Source organism: Bombina bombina, chromosome 2, assembly GCF_027579735.1.
Source record: "Bombina bombina isolate aBomBom1 chromosome 2, aBomBom1.pri, whole genome shotgun sequence".
NCBI lineage: Eukaryota > Metazoa > Chordata > Amphibia > Anura > Bombinatoridae > Bombina > Bombina bombina.
In genome coordinates, this window is record NC_069500.1 from 635,454,770 (window position 1) to 635,473,712 (window position 18,943).

The following is an 18,943-nucleotide window of genomic DNA, read 5'->3' on the forward strand; positions in this document are numbered from 1 at the left end:
GTAACCGCAGAAAAGGATATTAATGATGATTGCACCGTTAGATTTTTGCTTTTCTGGGGGGTGTATGTACTGGGAGCATTGACCAAATTGCAAACGGGAAACTGTTAACACTGCTGGGTATTAGCCTAATCGAGGTCTGCTGTCTGCATCCTTTGCAAGCATAACACATACATGTTCATATTTTTCTTAGTACAACTGTAAGTAACATTATACTGTAATGCTGTTGTGCAATACGATACTGATATGCAACAGATACAAATTATTAATGCGTACTTCCTTCCTAATAAGTGGTATAAGGGTAACCTACGTAAAAGGTCACTCAATCGTTGCCTTATATATTAGGATATAATGGGTTTAGACAGTGTATGTAGCGTTCTCTTTAAAATCAGTAACATTAAAATCTAAGTATAATCCAAAATTGTTTAATGAATCGTAGGAATCACAATGCAGTGTTTAATAATTGTCTATACTGTCTGCTTTTTTTTTTGTAATTTACTTATGCAAATTGAACAGAGACAGGCTGGAGTACTCCCTCATGCATTGCTAGAGGCATGCTGCAATTTTTCCTGACCTTGTAACACAACGATTGTTTAGATCTGAACACAAGCTTATTTACATTTGGCATCATGATTCACTCAAGCACATGAGACCATGTAAACTATATCAAGAGGATTTTCACAGAATTATCCCTGGAATGCTTTGGATTTGCCAATGCCTGCAAAATAATCTTAACAAATTACAGTTGGAATACTTTTAATTTTTTTTTTTTTGTATGGAGATATTTTTACAATGCAGCTGTTGAATATCTTACCCACTCATTTTTATATCTTTAAATAAAGTTATAGAGTGGGTGTGTGAAATGTATCAACTGCATTGTAAAAAAGTACAAGTGGCACCTCGTTAAAAGTGTTGGTAAACTTTCCCCTTTGTATAACAGATCCGGAATGCTAGCAATATTTTAGATGGAGTTTATTCATCAATTGTAATTAGGGATGCACCAAAATGAAAATTCTGGACCGAAACCGATACCGAAAATTCAGGATGCCCCTGCCGAAAACCGAAATTATTTTTTTCTTTTTTTAACTACAGTGTGTGTGTGTGTGGTAGCTGAGAGAGCTTGTAGGCGGGAAAGCTCCAACAAATGGGCGTGGTCACGCACACGTAGGGCGTGATCTGCAGTGGAAACTGGTGGAGCTCTACAAGGGAGAGCGTGGTTATAGCCAGACAACAATACTAGGTGGAAATGTGTTTTGTTTTTGGGTGTAGTTATCCGTGGGATAGGCGTGGCTGCACCTAATCGTCTCTTATCATATCTCCGCCTCGTTCCTGGTTTGGGTCTCACACTGACCGTCAGATTATATGTCCGGAACCCCAAATGGAGTCTGCCTGTCACCTATCACCAGGACCACCAGACTAGCTACGACCTTACATGCAAGGTGGTTATAGAAAGTTACTGTGCTTTTTTGTATACACTGTCTGGTGGGTGCTAATTTGTTCCAACTGTGTGCAAGCTTGGGGCTTATGCATATAAAGTGTGCATGCATATTTGCCTCAGGCCGAATAGAATGTCTACGCACAAGAGTCTGATGTATGAGCACTGTGTATAAGGCTTTAACATATTCACTGTGTGTGCTTAGGGCTGTGTTGATAATATCAATGTGTTTATAAACATGTTACTTATCCTCCTTTGAAAACTGTATAAGAACTTTTCTTCTAGTTTTCTTCTAAAAAAAAAAAGGGCACTGCTGGTTTCAAATATCATCATGTCATGGTACTTATGTGTGTGCGCTCTGTGTACCATGCCAGTGCTGTGCTGCTCACCTTATGCTAATGATAGGCATTTAACTCAATAGAACAGGGGAGGACTGTACATTTTTAGCCATATTGGTCCTCTTTGGGCCGAAATTGGAATTGCACATTTTCGGCGGCTCAAATTATTGATGCATCGCTAGTATTATTCTTTATTTAGTTCTGTGTAACAGAATCAGATTTAACCATTTTTTATTTTTTTTAACCAATTGTCAAAAAAGTATAGTCCTAGAAAACTATTATTATATGCAAAACAGTAAGTCAAGTAATTAACTCAAACAGCAGCTCTAAGCTGGCATCAAATTTGAAATATGCTAAACAATAATTTTGCCGAAAAATAAAAGGCCAAAAAAACAAAAAACGAAATAACCAAAAATGCCATTTTCGGCGCCGAAACTTTCTGCGGCCGAAATTTCGGTGCATCCCTAATTGTAATGAAGATGCGCTATAACTTACTTTTTAATCTAGCCGTGTCAGTCTAATACCCTGTGCTCTGGCAGCCCATTTAAAAAGTTATTTTTTTTATTTTGAGCTAAAGGTTTGAACTGTTCTCCTATCAGTGGTCTAGCCGTACGGTACTTTTATTGTAGCTAGAGTCCCGATTGGGGAAAAGTTCAAACTGTTAGCTCACAAAAAAAATACTATTAAAGTGGGCAGCCAGAAGTGTGTGGTATTAGAACTTCAGCGCTACATTAAAAATGAAATTAAAGAGCCTTGGAGGGAAAGGGCTTTTATCCTTAAAAAAAGAGTTTGTATTAATAAAAGGTACAGTTTGGAATCATCTACTTGTAGTTAATAGTTTGCATCTCTATTAGTGTTGAAGCTCAAATACATATAGACTATCAAGTGAAGGTCTAAAACAGTGATGGACAACTTCCTAAAACATGTGGGTTACAGGTAAATATTTTAGATGCTTTAAGAACTGTATTTAAGTCCAGTGGTGCACGGTGAGATTGGTAAGGTTGTAGGGTACTCTCTGTCTGCTGTTCTCCAAAGGGCTCTTTTTTCATTTTTTGCCACCTTGTTTACCTACCACAAGTCTCTAAAGCACATATTCTTAGTTCTGTTTTTCCCAGGGGCTGCAAAAACTAGTGCTAAAGACCACATCTGGCCTATGGTCAGTTGGACTATCCCTGCCTCTAAAAATTAGCTCTTTATTATCAAAGGCAAACATAAATTGGTAAAATCATAAACACGTTGCTGGACTTAGTGACACAAATCTACTAATTTATTCACATATACTCCATAGACTGGATTTTGCTCTCCCATAATGTAATTGTTAAGGGCCTCACAATACTGAGGAGACTTTTTAGATCATCTCACCTGAGCAGTGAGGGTTTTGATTATCAGGCCCTTAGAGAGAACAATTGGAAATTAATATTGTATTGCTTAACTCTTCTACATCCCACTAGGAGAGTAATTCATTCTGCTGGCTATGTTTTCAATAGCCAATACTTAAAGTGATTGTAAGCTTTAATAGGGTAATCCACAGATTATAACAATATTTATTGAAAACCAGGGGCTCTTTTAATTAATTAAAAACATTTAATAATGCGTCTTTTAGAAATCAACTCTTTCAAAAGCGGCATACAGGGTAAAGGATCTATCTACTTGTAAAACTATTTAATACACTCCACCAGGTAACATGAATCATTGAAAAACAAATTAAAGGGGAGAAAAAATTAGATTAAACTATCCCTTTAACAGTTCTTTTCTATCTATTATGCAGTGCAATTTGTTGAGTACCCCACTATTAAATGCTATTTACCTTGTAACCCTAATTTGCCAGATTTAATAAATGCAGTCAGTGCATTCAATAATATTAGTTTAGCCTAATACATTCCTTAGACTATTAGAGAGTTATTTATCTTTCTGTAATACCTCATTTGGTCTCTTAACCTTTATTTATCATTGTGTCTGAGATGGGTTTAGTCATTAGAAAATATACTTCTTTTAAGTACACAGTCTCTGCATTTGAGTTCTGTTTGTGGAACCTATCCCTATGTTTTGACAGGTAGTCTTGATGTAAAAGTTGTATCTTTATTTTCTTATAAATCATTATATTCCCTTATCCATGATTACACTATTATTGGGGGTTCAAAAGGGACCCCTTGCAAATGGAGACAACTTTTGTGAGGGGAAGTTTAGGATAGACATATCCTCGTTACGGATACCAGGCTGCCAAGGCTACCTCCTCCCATATTGTGGATTATCATGTCCCCACCAGCTTCCCTGTTATTGTTACCCTGATTGCACGTTGTCACAGAAAGAGCTGATCTCTGCTTGCTTGGCCCCTTCATAACTTGCCGGGCTTATGAAACCTTTTGCCGGCTGGGCTTGTTAGAGGTCCCTGGCTGAACTTTAACCTAGGTAGCTCCAGAGGCCCTTTGCTCCAGAGCTCCGCTCTTTTGGGGATTTGTTATGCCTTTGGTGGACAGGGGTTGGGGGGGGAGTGCTGAGGGGGAGCTCACTCGGGAACCGGGGGTTTTGGACACACCACAACCTTAGGAGCTGTTCCTGAGTACATTTGCCAGCCAGCTGCTCCGATCAGATAAGGCTCTTATCAAGATGAGAGTGTGTATATAAGTTGTGTGGTTTTCTCAATAAAGGCTGTTAGTGTTTCACCTTAATATTATTCTTGTCTGGTTATTAGGGTGGGCTACTTGCTATAATCACTTTGCCGCTCTGCAGGGTTTCAGCTACAGGAAAGACCCTCTTGGCGGAGCTACGAAGTCGGGGTAGCCGGAGTCCATCACAATCCTTTTTACATTTTATTTGATATGTATAGTATATGTGAATTAATAAACTGTATTTTTAATGCTAACCACAGTGTGCTATGTGTTTTGCTTAAAGTACATACCTTTTCTGTTCTATATTGGGATATATATGAGACAGTGTTTTGTTGTAATGCTTTCTAGATGGAAAACCAATACATATACAAAATTTTAAAAATAAAATTTTAAAAAAATTACTGTTTAAGCCAACAATACTTTTAAACATTAAAATGATTAATGCTTTATCCATGATGTATGTCACTGATCTGGTTTTGTTAAATGCTAATAACTTCTAGTAGTATCATGTAGGCATGGGCAGTTTATTATTCGGTATTCGTTTACTAAATTAGCCGAATGCTACTGCCTTCAGCCATATTCAGCATTTATTTTCCTAACGACTATATTTGTACATGACTAGTATGATATTGAAAGTATCTGATGCTGTAGAGACCTAGGACAGACATACAAAATCTCCACTAATATTTTTCGCCTATAGTAAACATTTATTCAAAGTACAAAACCCTGGTTCAAACACTTATTTTCATAAAGTGGAGTAGCAAATAAAATCAATTAAAAGGCTGTGTTGTAGCATCTGGGTCCTAGATTGGACAAACTTGGGCCTAGATTTTGGAGGTTTGGCGGGTAGCCGTGAAAACCAGCATTAGAGGCTCCTAACGCTGGTTTTAGGCTACCTCCGGTATTTGGAGTCACTCGAAAAAAGGGTCTAACGCTCACTTTTCAGCCGCGACTTTTCCATACCGCAGATCCCCTTACGTCAGTTGCGTATCCTATCTTTTCAATGGGGATTTTTCTAACTCCGGTATTTAGAGGTCGTGTCTGAAGTGAGCGTTAGAATTCTAACGACAAAACTCCAGCCGCAGGAAAAAAAAGTCAGTAGTTAAGAGCTTTCTGGGCTAAAGCCGGTTCATAAAGCTCTTAACTACTGTACTCCTAAAGTACACTAACACCCATAAACTACCTATGTACCCCTAACCAAGGCCCCCCCCACATAACCCCCTAATCTGCCGACCGCCACCTACGTTATCCTTATGTACCCTAATCTGCTGCCGCTAACACCCGCCGACCCCTATGTTATATTTATTAACCCCTAACCTGCCCCCACAACGTTGCAGCCAGCTACCTACAATAATGAACCCCCTAATTCTGCCGACCGCAAAGCGCCGCTACTTACATTATCCTTATGTACCCCTAATCTGCTGCCCCTAACACCGCCGACCCCTATATTATATTTATTAACCCCTAATCTGCCCCCCACAACGTCGCCACCACCTGCCTACACTTATTAACCCCTAATCTGCCGAGCGGACTGCACCACTATCATAATAAAGTTATTAACCCCTAATCCGCCTCACTAACCCTATAATAAATAGTATTAACCCCTAATCTGCCCTCCCTAACATCGCCGACACCTAACTTCAATTATAAACCCCTAATCTGCCGACCGGAGCTCACCGCTATTCTAATAAATGTATTAACCCCTAAAGCTAAGTCTAACCACCCCCCTAACCTAAATATAATTTAAATCTAACGAAATTAATTAACTCTTATTAAATAAATTATTCCTATTTAAAGCTAAATACTTACCTGTAAAATAAATCCTAACCTAAGTTACAATTAAACCTAACACTATACTATCATTAAATTAATTAAATAAAATACCTACAATTACCTACAATTAAACCTAACACTACACTATACAATACATTAAATTAAATACAATACTACAAATAACTACAATGAAATAAACTAACTTAAAGTACAAAAAATAAAAAAGAACTAAGTTACAAAAAACTAAAAAAATATTTACAAAACATAAGAAAAATATTACAACAATTTTAAACTAATTACAACCTACTCTAAGCCCCCTAATAAAATAACAAAGACCCCCCAAAATAAAAAATGCCCTACCCTATTCTAAATTACTAAAGTTCAAAGCTCTTTTACCTTACCAGCCCTGGAACAGGGCCCTTTGTGGGGCATGCCCCAAGAAGTTCAGCTCTTTTGCCTGTAAAAAAAAAAATACAATACCCCCCCCAACATTACAACCCACCACCCACATACCCCTAATCTAACCCAAACCCCCCTTAAATAAACCTAACACTAAAGCCCCCTGAAGATCATCCTACCTTGTCTTCACCTCACCGGGTATCACCGATCGGTCCTGGCTCCAAAATCTTCATCCAACCCCAGCGGGGGCTGGCGATCCATCATCCGGTGGCTGAAGAGGTCCAGAAGAGGGCTCCAAAGTCTTCATCCTATCTGGGAAGAAGAGTAGATCCGGACCGGCAACCATCATCTTCCAAGCGGCATCTTCTATCTTCATCCGATGAGGACCGGCTCCATCCTGAAGACCTCCACCGCGGGACCCATCTTCATCCGGCGACGTCCAACTGAAGAATGACGGTTCCTTTAAGGGACGTCATCCAAGATGGCGTCCCTCGAATTCCGATTGGCTGATAGGATTCTATCAGCCAATCGGAATTAAGGTAGGAATATTCTGATTGGCTGATGGAATCAGCCAATCAGAATCAAGTTCAATCCGATTGGCTGATCCAATCAGCCAATCAGATTGAGCCTCGCATTCTATTGGCTGTCCCGATCAGCCAATAGAATGCGAGCTCAATCTGATTGGCTGATTGGATCAGCCAATCGGATTGATCTTGATTCAAACAGCTCAAACAGCCCCATTGTTTCCTATGGGGGAAATCGTGCACAAGCACGTTTTTGAGGCTGGCCGCGTCCTTAAGCAACTCTGGTATCGAGAGTTGAGAGCTGCGTTTAAATATGCTCTACGCTCCTTTTTTGGAGCCTAACGCTGACATTATATGGACTCTCAATACCAGAGTTATTTTAAAGGAGCGGCCAGAAAAAAGCCAGCGTTAGCTACGCGGGGTCCTTACTGACAAAACTCTAAATCTAGCCGTTGGTTTGGGCTTTAATTTATAGTCTACTTAATATATTATTGGTGGTATTTTATGCATCATGCAATACAGAAGATTAGCTTACATCAGGAAACTATTCAAATTTTCCATTAGTAAAAGTGTACAGTATGATCATGCAGGGCTCGACAAACCCTGGCTCCTAATTTTTTGGATTATTCTCTATATATCTATATGCAAATACTACTGTCTGGCTCCTACATTTTTAACAGATTTGTCTAAATATTGTATTGGCAGTGGAAAAGATAAAACCTTTTAGAGATTTCAGCTTTTTCTTTAAAGGGCCATAATAGTCAAAAAATGTCCATGCTCTGATTCATTGGAGGGTGTAATTTTATCAATCAACCCTACACTAATGTTTGTTTAACTCCGCAAAAGGGTTCAACACACAGTAGAAGTACCGCTCAGGACCTGAAGAGCACTTCTAGTCCTGAGTGGAAACTGCTGCAGATCCAATCAACAGGCTCTAGTTACACAGCTGAGTTGTGTGGACTAGTGCTAATTGAGTGGAATCTGTAGTGGTTTCCTCTTGAAACTAGAAGTGCTCTGTGGGACCTGTTTGGTATTTCTACTATGACAGTAGTGCAGGGGTCGATAGTCCTTAAGATTACATGCTCTAACAAATTAGAGAGCCATTTTATGACTATTGTAGCCACTTAAGGTTACCCCTGAAATCTAAAGTTTTTTTTCAGCCAATCAGATGACATTCTGAACAAGCTCAAATGCAAACTAATGCAAACTCATGCAGCACACCAAGCTCACTTAATGCTGCACAAACTAATTTTCTGAGAAAGTAAAACAAGTTGGAATATAATCAGTTTTTTTGAAGACCCTTTTGTGAACTCAATTTTAAAATGTTTTTGTTCATTTGAATACATTACTTTCTGTTTATTTACTTTTTGCTATAAATAAATCACGTTGTCTTGGTATCAGAATTATGCAGATATGGTGTCGCTCAAAGGAAGATTGAGCCATTAAATAAGCAACCTTTAAGGTATTTTCTTTGAAACATGGGGGATAATTGTCTTACTCTGTGCCAATCCTCAAAGATATAAAACAACTAAAACTAGATTCTGAATACCTTAATTGGGAGATTTTATACATTACAATAATAATAAAAAAAACTGTCAAATTATGCTTTAAGCTAAAAGCTTCAGTGTTCTGAAGTCTCCAGGCTTTATTCTGTGATGGTGTGCTTTTTTCAGATAAGAAATACTACAAAGGGTAACCATCCAACACACTGTGCACTATCCTTTTCTTCAAACTGTCATGGAATTCACTGAAAGCATTAGCATAGACAATTTGTTCTTTTATTATTATATTTTTATTTATTTTTTGCAAAAAAATAAACAAAAATTTAAACAATATTTAAAGTTATGGTAAAATATTTGTACAATGCGTACAATCTATGCTGGTGGGATTAAAAACACTGTAATTAAAAAAAAAAAAAAACTTCTAAAGCAAAATTAGATTAAAATATTTTCTATCCTATTTTTCTTCCCAACATCCCAGTTCCTTAAAGGAACTGTAAAGTCAAAATAAAATGTTTACAATTCAATTAGAGCTAGGGTTGCTAAACCTTTTTTTTGAAAAAAATAAGGGAGACTAAAGGAATCTACAAATTTCATGTAGGAAATCGACAAATTATAAGTAGTTACTGAAAAAAACTTTATTTTTACCATTTTAAACAGTTTGGTACAAACAAAATTATTCATACAAATCATTCACACATTCAACATCTTTCTGCAAATCCATAACATTCTATTCACAGTGGGAGCAAAGACATCAAACTTTCAGCTCCATCAAAATTATTAACCAAGAAGATGGCCGCTAAACTGGGAACTCTGCAAAGCTAATTTACAATCCGCCATGTAAGCTGAATATTCTTACAAACCAATCCAGTGTTCAATTGTGCTTTATAATATTCTGGATATAGTGCTGAACTGGATTATATAAATTTCTGACAGAATCAGAACTCCCAGGCCCGGCCCATTGAGATCTTTTGGCTGCTCCTGAAGAGTGAGATCTGGGGTACTGGGTAAACAGAGTACGCAAAGTTACTCTGCATAGCAGACCATAAAAAACAAAAAAGAAAAAAAGAAGCTGTTAATATGGAGGAACTTTACATACACATGCAAGCTCTATTCAATGATTTTGAGAGGAAATTGGTGAACCGATTTGATAGTCCCTGATTGAACACGTGGTTAGAAAAAGGAGTCCTTCCAGGCCTGCAGCTCTGGTGACCATGAAACCTATAGTTCAGTGGCAGGACCCCCTGTCTATGCTACAATTCACTGTTTCAGGAGAGCGATGGGGTATGTAAATTGCTGGACCTCTGTGGAAAACCCTCTAATTACTTTTTGGTCTCTGCGCAGGGGGGCGGTCCACCCTCTGTGCAGTGGCACAGAACCTACCTGTTTGCAGGAAGAGCTGAAAAACCGCAGGGAGCCCCCACTTCTATCTGAGGTTCTCTGACAGAACTCAGTGACTAGTCTCGGCTCAACTGAGTGTCAGAAGACGGTTCTGGGTGTACCTTGCGGCAGGCCTTTGCTTTTCAGAGGAGGGACACTGTTCTGGGGGGACAAGGTTTTACCAGAACACTAAACCAGAGGGTAGTTGCCCAAGTTTGGATACCGGATTGGTATTCTGACAGATCTATTGGATCCCAGAGCCCGGATTGGACTTTAGGGACTCGAGTTGGAGTGGGTTAGAGAGTATGTACAGACTGACATCTGTGCCCTACTGCCCCAGGGAACTTTTAGTCTCATATATGATTACATGGGACATGAAAGTCAGGTCACAATTTCCCTTTTGCAGCCTATGTGATGTGTGTAATGACTGTGTAATAGGGAAAGTTACTTATATGTCTTTGTTATATGCTATTTGTGCGTTTTAATGCTGGGCTCATATTTCTTTGTCTTTGATATTTATTATAGTTCTAAGGTTTCAATATGTGATTGCTTGTGTAGGAAGGGGCAGGTTACTCCTGATGCACATTCGCAGTTGCATACTCAGTTATTTACATATATAGTCATCTAGTATTACCGTGCTGAAGCATGTGTTTGCACTCCCTATATGTGTTTGCATCTATACAACCCTGCCATTAATCATGAGCCCAGTAGCCCATCACCTGTAATAGTAATGAGAATATAATCTTCCTAACTAGAGGTACATAGAGGCCAATAGATTTAGCATCTTATACATTTCCCATCCTCTTGCATTTACGCTAAACTAGATCCCAAAAGGGCCTAATATTCTGTGTAGCTCTTAGTCCAGGATGTTGGTAGGTATGGTATTAGGGCCCCTCTATATGGCTATGCATAGTACCAATCAGTAAATATAAAAACCCGTTGATCTGGGGCATGTTTCTGTTTTTTGGTGACTAATTGTGTTTTTCTCCTGTAACAACCATATTCTAGTCTAGAGACCCAGAAGTGGCTTCGGTCAATATCTCTTATACTCAATATTGTATTTATTAACTTGATTCAATTGCCAGCATTCTGAATATACTGTAACTAGTCTTATCACATGGGCCATTTTTTTGCAGTACATCGGTCCCACCCCCTTGCTCTCTCTCCCCCCCCCCCTCTCTTTTGCTCTCTCTCTCTCTTTTGCTCTCTCAACCCCCATCACTTTGCTCTCTCTCCCTCCTTTCATTTGCTCTCTCTGTCCCCCTCTCTTTTGCTCTCTCTGTTCCCCCCCTCTCTTTGCTCTCTCCCCTCTCTTTGCTCTTTCCCCCTCTCTTTTGCTCTCTCTCCCCCCTCTCTCTTTTGCTCTCTCTCCCCCCCTCTCTTTTGCGCTCATCTCTCCCCTCTCTTTTGCGCTCTCTCTCCCCCATCTTTTGCGCTCTCTCTCACTCTCTTTTGCGCTCTCTCCTCTCCCCCCCTCTCTTTTGCGCTCTCTATCTCCCCCTCTCTTTTTGCGCTCTCTCTCTCCCCCTCTCTCTTGTGCTCTTTCCCCCTCTCTTTTGTGCTCTCTCGCTCCACCTCTCTTTTGCTCTCCTCTCCCCCCCTCTCTTTTGCTCTCTCTCCCCCCTAATCTTTTGCACTCTGTCCCCTCTCTTTTGCACTCTGTCCCCCTCTCCTTTTGCGCTCTCTCTCTCCCCCTCTCTTGCGCTCTCTCCCCCTCTCTTTTGCGCTTTCTCTCCCCCCCTCTCTTTTGCACTCTCTCTCCCCCCCCTCTCTTTTGTGCTCTCCCTCTCCCCCTCTTTCTTTTGCACTCTCTCTACCTCTCTCTTTTGCGCTCTCTCTCCCCCCTTTTTTGCACTCTCTCCCCCTCTCTCTTTTGCTCTCTCTCTCCATCCCTCTCTTTTGCTCTCTCTCCCCCCTCTCTATTGCCCTCTCTCTCCCCTCTCTTATTTTGCTCTCTCTCTTCCCCTCTCTTTTGCTCTCTCTCTTCCCCCTCTTATTTTCTTTCTCTCCCCCTCTCTTTTGCTCTCTCTCTCTCTTCCCTCTATTTTGCTCTTTCCCCTCTCTTTAGCTCTTTCCCCTCTATTTTGCTCTCCTCCCCCCTCTTTTTTGATCTTTCCCCTCTCTTTTTGCCCTCTCTTACCCTCTCTTTAGCTCTTTCCCATCTCTTTTGCTCTCTCCCCCTCTCTTTCTATCTCCTTCCCCTCCTTCCCCCGTCACGCCCCCGGCCATGCCCCGCTCACGCCTGGCCACACTCACTCAAACCCCGGCGACGCCCACTTCAGCCCACCGTTACCGTCCCGCAGCAGATCAGGTAGACTCTAAGGCCAGGGATGTTTGTCCTTGTGCTGTCTCTACCTGCACATGACAGCTTCGGTACAAACACACTTGGCCTTTTATATTATAGGATGTGTATTTAGGGATATCTAAGAGTTCTATGAATGTGTCTTTGATATAGCAATGTATACAACAGTTTCTAACATCTATGACATTTACTACCCGTCAACTATGTTATATTTGTTGGATACTCCAGCCTTTAAAAAGCTTTCTCTAGTTTGGTATATTATCCCAAAGGTTCAAGTGGCCTTATAAGTTTATCACACTTACTGAGTTACAGTTCCTATACTTGTTACTTGCATATAGTTAGTTTTAAATTTGAAACTATGCTGGTACACTTTACCTTAATGTGGAACAAGTTCTTATGTTTACTTAAGTATTTTTTGTTTTTTTGAAGATTTGGTCTGTTTTAACAATATTATCATTTTTTCTGCATGAGTTTGAAGCATACTAGTCCATCTGTCCTCCTTTTGAACTTTGAGCTTTTCTGGACCTACCTGCGGCCCTGGCAGACATGGGAGGTGCGACTGAACAGTACAGGTCCAAAAGTGGCCCTGTTTCACCTAAAAAACCCTCAGCTTAGAGAGTTAAGATAATTGGGGTCCAAAAGTGGCATATGCTGCTCCCGAGGGTAAAAAAAGAGGGTGATTTATGGGGTTGCTCCCCCAAATATTTACTGATTTATTCATCTTCAGTTTGCAAATTAATTTGTTTGTTGTAAAAAAAATAATAATTATTAACCAAATGATAGTACACAAGTATAAATATTAAGGGCCAGATTACAAGTGGAGTGCTAAAATATCACATTCATGAAAGCAATATTTGCGTTCCACTGTGTAATCCCAAACGCATTGCTGTGAACTTGTAATACCAGAGACGGTATCAGAACCTTGCGCAGTGGAGGAGGCAAGTAGCACAGCAATGGCAGCAGTTCTTCAGTTTGGCAAATAATTTGTTTGTTGTAAAAAAAATAATAATTATTAACCAAATGATAGTACACAAGTATAATATTAAGGCCAGATTACAAGTGGAGTGCCTAAATATCACATTCATGAAAGCAATATTTGCGTTCCACTGTGTAATCCCAACGCATTGCTGTGAACTTGTAAGACCAGAGACGGTATCAGAACCTTGCGCAGTGGAGGAGGCAAGTAGCACAGCAATGCAGCATACTTATAAATATATATTTGTATGATACATACATATATATTTATGGTGTTAATATGTGTATATACATATTTCTTTCATATAGGTTGCGAGAGTCCACGAGCTAGTTACTGATGGGATATACATTCCTACCAACAGGGGCAAAGTTTCCCAAACCTCAAATGTCTATAAATACAACTCCCACCTCACTCATACCTCAGTTTTAAAAAACATTGCCTCCTTAGGAGGTGGGGTTGAAGCATGATGTGCTAGATTTCCTCAGTCAAAAGGCGCTTCTAAGCATATTAAAGCCCAGTTCCTCTCTAAGTGCAGTGTTTGTATGAGGGATGTGAAGGGAGTATTGCCTGATGATACCATGTTTTCGCATATCGGGAAAACTTTTCATAATGCTCTCTGTAAATCGGTCGCAGGAAATTCATCTGCTGCCTCCCTTTATAGATCGACAATAATACTCTTGTAAAATTACCCTCTGCTGATATGTTTCAGTACTGGTTTGGCTGTCTGCTATATGTGGATGGATGTCTTAAACGGTAAGGTATATACTTTTATTTTATAAGACACTCTCAGCTATGGATTGGGCACTTTTTAAGTAAAGTTGTTATATACTTGTGTGTATATATGCCTTGAGTCAATAATTCAGCGCTCTTTTTTAGCAACTTTATTTTGGTTGCTAAATATTTGTCAAGTTTGGTAGGAGGTCTGTTGAAACATACAGTTTTTTTTTTGGAGCTAGTCATTTATTTATAAATTAGGATGCTACGTATTATGTTAGTCTCATGGAATGTTGATAATCACATTTTTATGCAGTATAATAGAAGTATCCTTAGGCTTTTATTTAGGTAAATTTGTTTTTTTTTTGTATATACAAACTAAAATTCTTACCTGTTTTTTTCATTTGGCCTTGCAACAAGAGCAAATGCGCATGTGATGATGCTATTTATGACGTCATCATTTTTCACCTCTTTTTTTTTGGCGCAAAAAAATCCCACGGCCCTAGAGAGCTTTCATGCAGCATTATTTTATGAATCAGTTTTCTTTTTTATAAATATTAGCTCTGTTCCCACATTCTCTCAAACCTGTTATATAATATCTGTCATATATAGGAGCACTAGATATACATTTGCAGGATATTTTTTTTTTTTTTTTCAATTTTTTTTTTTTTTGCAATTTTGTCTCAAACTGAACCTGCCTCTGATGTTACTATAGGATTTTGAGTTGCCTGAACATGTATCTACCAAAGCTAAGTGTGTTTTGTTGTAAAAAAGCTGATCTAAATTCTTCAGCTCAATTATGTTGCTCTGTTTTGACAATTTCAATTAATTAAATGCTGATAATTATCTATGAGTACAAGATGCACCCACTGTTATTCCATCTCAGCCTAATGTTCATAGCATTTCTGCCTACATGAAAGATTTTATGGGCTGCAGCCTTTAGAGAAAGCAAATATCTGCTATTCCGCCTTCAAATAAACGTAAAAGAGCTACCTTTTTACCTAGACCTAGTGAATTTAGTTTCTGACCTTCAGCATACTGATGTATTCTCTACGATAGGGTTTCCCTCTGGTTCAGAGGAACACCACACCAGAGACAGATATTGACAAATCTTCTTTTTTATTTAAGATAGAATGTATTTGTTCTCTCTTAAAGGAAGTTTTGTTTACTTTGGGTATTAAAGAGTCTAAACCTCCTGATGATAAAGCTAGTAACCGTCTAAAATCTGTATTTAAGACTACTGTAATTACTCCTGAAGTATTTCCTATTCCAGACAATATCTCTAATGTCATTGCTAAAGAATTGTCTAAGCCTGGTACCTATTTTAGCCCTTGATGGGGCAATTTCCATTCTTGCCAAACATACTACTATTCCTATGGAAGACAGTACTTCTTTTAAGGATCCTTTAGATAGGAAGCTTGAATATTAACTAAGAAGGACATATGTACATACTGGCTATATTCTTAGACCTGTTATATCTATGACTGATGTTGCTGCTGCTTCTACTTTTTGGTTGGACAGTTAAGCACAGCAGTTGTCTTCAGATTCTAAAGATCAATATCAAATCCATGTCTTTAGCCATTCTAACTAGAAGAGTTTTATGGCTTAAATCTGGAATGCTGACATGGTGTCTAAAACTAGATTATTATCTCTCTCTTTTCAAGGTGAAAATCTTTTTGTTTCACAATTGGATTCTATTATCTTCACTGGGGATAAGGGGAGTTTTTCTGCCCCAAGACAAGAAATCTAAGGGTAAATTTAAAGCTCCCAACTATTTCAAAGAGTTTGGCTAGATTCTGTCTAAAATCAGTGGATTCAGAATATAATTTCTCAGGGGTATCAAATAGGATTCAGAATAAGACCTCCTTTGGGAAGATTCTTTCTTACCCATGTACCAAAAAAAAACCATTAAAAGCTCAAGACTTTCTGAAATGTGTTTTAGATCTAGAACTTTCAGGGGAAATTGTCCCAGTTCCACAGCAGGAACAATGATTGGGTTTTTATTCAAATCTATTAATTTTACCAAAGAAGGAAAATTCTTTAAGAACAATTTTCAATCTGAAAACTTAAATCATTTTTTAAGAGTCCCAACTTTCAAGATGGTAGCAAGGTCACTTCATGTTCACAATAGACCTTACAGGACACTTACCTTCACATTCCGATTCATCCAGATCACTATTGATTTCTGAGATTCTCTTTTCTAAACAAGCATTACCAATTTGTCGCTCTTCCGTTTGGCCTTGCAACAGCACCAATAATATTCTCAAAAGTTCTATTTGCCCTTCTATCAGTAAGCAGAGAGCAGGGTATTGTGGTGTTTCCTTATTTGGACGATATCTTGGTACTAGCTCAATCGTTTCATTTAGCAGAATCACACACAAAACAACTTCTGTTGTTTCTTCAAAGACATAACTAGCGGATCAATTTACCAAAGAGTTTATTGATTCCTCAGACAAAGGTCACCTTTTTAGGTTTCCAGATATATTCCGTGTTCATGGACTCTATCCGTAACATAAAAGATACGTTTGAGATTGGTTTCAGCTTATCTAAACCATCAGTCTCTATCATTCCCTTCAGTGGCTATGTACATGGAAGTTTTAGGTCTCATTATTGCAGCATCAGACGCAATACCTTTTTTCTCGTTTTCATATGAGACCTCTACAGCTTTGCATGTTGCACCAATGGTGCAAGGGATTATACTCAGATATCACAACTGATATACTTTAAATCCCAAACTTAAACTCTCTCTGACTTGGTGGTGGAACCATCATTTTATTGTTCAAGGGGCCTCCTTTGTTCGTCCTAGCTGGACTGTGATCACAACAGATGCAAGTCTAACAGGTTGTGGAGCTGTTTGGGGGTTTCTGACAGCACAAAACGTTTTGAATCCTCGAGAGGTGAGGTACCAATCAAATATCTTAGAACTCTGCTATTTTCAGAGCTTTTTAGGCTTGGCCCTCTATTAAATCGCATATTTGGTTTCAAACAGACAATGTCACAACAGTGGCATATCTCAATCATCAAAAGGGGAATCACAGTCCCCTAGCAATCAAAGAAGTATCTCTAATACTTTCTTGGGTGGAATCCAACTCTTGTCTAATCACTGCAATTCATATTACCCAAGTGTAGACAATTTGGAAGTGGATTATCTCAGCCGTCAGACTCTACATTCGGGGGAGTGGTCACTCCATGCAGATATGTTCTATCAGATTGTGCAGGAGGTGGGGTCTTCCAGACATAGATCTGATGGCCTCTCGTCTTAACAAGAAACTTCCCAGATACCTCTCCAGGTCCAGGGATTCCTCAGGCGGAATTTAAGAATGCTCTAGCAGTTCCATGGTTTTACCAACCTGCTTACATTTTTCCATCTCTGGTTCTTCTTCCAAGAGTGATCTCAAAGATCATAATGGAACAATCTTATGTGTTTCTGATAGCACCAGCATGGCCTCACAGGTTTTGGTATGTGGACCTTATCCAAATGTCCAGTTGCCAACCTTGGTCACTTCCTCTAAGACCAGACCTTCTGTCTCAAGGCCCGTTTTTCCATTTGGATCTCAAATCTCTAAATTTGAAGGCATGGAAACTTGAATGCTTAATCCTTAGTCATAGAGGTTTCTCTGACTCTGTGATTAGCGCTATGATACAGGCTCATAAGCCTGTTTCAAGAAAAATATATCACAAGGTTTGGAAAACCTATATTCATGGTGTTCCACTCATGATTATTCTTGGCATTCTTTTAGAATTCCTAGGATTCTACAGTTTCTTCAGGATGGTTTGGATAAAGTTTTTGTCTGCCAATACTTTGAAGCGACAAATCTCTGCTCTTTCTGTTTTGTTTCACAGAAAGGTTGCTAATCTTCCTGATGTTCACTGTTTCATACAGGCTTTGACTCGTATCAACCTGTTATTAAATCTATCCCTCCTCCTTAAAGTCTAAGGCCTCAGATTTAGAGTTTTGTCGGTAAAGACCCGCGTAGCTAACGCAGCTTTTTTTCCTACCGCTGCTTCCAAACAACGTTGGTATTGAGAGTTGTCTGAGGGCCTGCGTTAGGCTCCAAAAAGGGTGCGTTGAGCCAAATTTACCGCCACTTCAACCCTCAATACCAGCGTTGCTTACGGTAGCGGTAAGCTGGCAAAACGTGCTCGTGCACGATTCCCCCCTAGGAAACAATGGGGCAGTTTGGTATGAAAAAAACCTAACACCTGCAAAAAAGCAGTGTTAAGCTCCCAACGCAGCCCCTTATTGTTTCCTATGGGAAACACTCTCTAAGTCTGCACCTAACACCCCTAACATGTACCCCGAGTCTAAACACCCTAACCATACACTTATTAACCCCTAATCTGCCGCCCCCGCTATCGCTGACACCTGCATTTTATTATTAACCCCTAATCTTCCGCTCTGGGACACCGCCGCCACCTACATTATCCCTATGAACCCCTAATCTGCTGCCCCTAACATCGCCGACACACATAATATTTATTAACCCCTAATCTGCCCCCCCAACATTCGCCGCTACCTAACTACACTTATTAACCCCTAATCTGCCGACCTGACCTCGCCGCCACTATAATAAATGTATTAACCCCTAAACCGCCGCACTCCCGCCTCACAAACACTATAATAAATAGAATTAAACCCCTAATCTGCCCTCCCAAACATCGCCGCCACCTAACTTCAAGTATTAACCCCTAATCTGCCGACCGGACTTCACCGCTACTATAATAAATGTATTAACCCCTAATGCTAAGTCTAAATACTTACCTGTAAAATAAACACTAAGAAAAACTACATATAACAAATAATTATATTGTAGCGATTTTAGGATTTATATTTTATTTTACAGGCAACTTTGTATTTATTTTAACTAGGTACAATAGCTATTAAATAGTTAAGAACTATTTAATAGCTACCCAGTTAAAAATAATTACAAAATTACCTGTAAAATAAATACTAACATAAGTTACAATTAAACCTAACACTACACTATCAATAAATT